The sequence below is a fragment of the Vulpes vulpes genome, chromosome 15 (genome assembly GCF_048418805.1).
Source record: "Vulpes vulpes isolate BD-2025 chromosome 15, VulVul3, whole genome shotgun sequence".
Classification (NCBI taxonomy): domain Eukaryota; kingdom Metazoa; phylum Chordata; class Mammalia; order Carnivora; family Canidae; genus Vulpes; species Vulpes vulpes.
In genome coordinates, this window is record NC_132794.1 from 16716599 (window position 1) to 16718499 (window position 1901).

At 45.2% G+C, this 1901-nt stretch overlaps 1 pseudogene; it reads right to left on the minus strand.

Annotated features, from left to right (window-relative positions):
* Nucleotides 1-700: 700 nt before the first annotated feature.
* Nucleotides 701-1514, minus strand: LOC112917696 (chromobox protein homolog 1 pseudogene; annotated as a pseudogene).
* Between the last annotated feature and the right edge of the window lie 387 nt (nt 1515-1901).

The following is a 1901-nucleotide window of genomic DNA, read 5'->3' on the forward strand; positions in this document are numbered from 1 at the left end:
GGATAAGCTGATGTTTAAAACTTCATAGTTGGAAAAGAAAGGGTCTTCTTACCAATTTCAAGAATTAGCACCTCTATGACAGAACAATCTGCCTATGTATACGCTCCAATAAGACTTTCCCTCTTCAACCAGTTTCCATACCCAAAATGGCAGCTTTGGTAACTTATTATTAACTGGCTTAGTCCTTTGTTGGGAATAGCATTAAGCTCAGGCAGGGAACACCTTGGCTTTAAGTTTCAGGCATTCACAGCTTTTAAACAGTCTCTCACAGTCCTCATTTAGGTTGCCGATGACATTTTTTGAAAAGATAAAATATTCTGGACACAGAACCAAATCACCACAAGTTTGTTCTTTCCATTGTTTCACCATTTTCCCAATCAGGCCCCAAATTTCAACAAAAATGATCCTACCCATCTCCGTTCCTTCCCACCCCCAACCCTCCCACCCCCCAAATGATACACCAGTAATAGCCAAAAACTACACACATGCTACGCTGTAAAAATGCAGTTAACACTATTGGGAAGAAGGCTGTGGGTTGTGGAGATGCACTTTGAAGATCTACAGTATCTTTTGCTCTCCCACACACCCATTCTGCAAGTTCTGTCCTTCATGGAAGGCCCTTTGCCTTTCTCAGCAAAGTACAGAATGGGTGGCCTTGCAATACTTCTCTTCCTTGCCCTCCACTGGGATGGGTGTGCAAACTACACAGCATGGAAAGGCTTTAGAGCACTTGGGCTGCTGTAGGGCACAGAAACGATACTGGCTCTTCAAAGGACATCTTCTCAAGCCACCTCTACGGTGTCAAGACAAGTAGAACTCCTTCCCTCTCCACTTGAAACCCACAGTCAGATGTGACAGGGGCAGGTACTCAGGACAGTTAATTCTTGTCATCTTTTTTGTCATCATCCTCCGAGGGGTAAGAATGCCACGTCAGCCTTTCCTCATAGAAGGATATGACCACTTGTGGGCACTTGACATTGGCTTCCTTGGCAGGGACTAGGTCAGCCTCATCAGAATTTTTCCATTTCATCAGGAACATGAGTTCTCCACTGGAGTCTGTAGCTCCAATAATCCGCTCTGGTTCCAAACCCCGGGCAAAGCCTCGTGGCTTTTCTGACTCTTCTTTCTTCTTCTTTGGTTTGCTCTCTTCTCCCTTATCTTCAGAATCAGAGTCAGCTTTGCTTTTGCCTCCCTCTGATTTATCTGTCTCATGTGCTGTTTTCTGTGACTGTAGAAACTCGGCAATGAGATCAGGGCAATCCAGGTTCTCTTCTGGCTCCCACGTGTTATCCTCATCTGAGAACCCCTTCCACTTTAGGAGGCACTCCACTTTGCCCTTTACCACTCGACGGTCAAGAACTTTTTCCACCACATATTCCTCTTCCTCCTCTTCTAGCACCTCCTCCACTTTCTTCTTGTTTTGTTTCTTCCCCATAGTGCCCGCCAGCTTTCTGGTCTAAAGGGTGATGCTGCTCAGAGCAGCGCCCAAGAGCCCGAGAGGAATCGGTGCCGTGCTAATGGCCTGTCGCGTGGGGCCGGCCGGGGGAGTGGTACCCAGAAAAGCAACAAGCCGCTGGCCGCAGTGGACCCCCTCACTGAAGCGGCATACCGCAGGCCCCAGCCAACGGCCCTCCCCTCACAATATCATTACTTTTGATATTAATCATAATAATGGACAATTATTCAACTATAAAATTTCATGTGTAGAGATTGAATAAAGCTTAACACATTCTTAAAAGTCTAATAAACAATCCTGCCTAGGTAAAGAAAGCCTCAACTATAACCATAGTTCATCCAGAAATCCTACAATTATGATATCTTCATCATAATAAAGGTTCAATATACTTTGACTTTCCCTACAATCCTTTTGAAGTGTTTAGAATCACCATACACCTACCCAA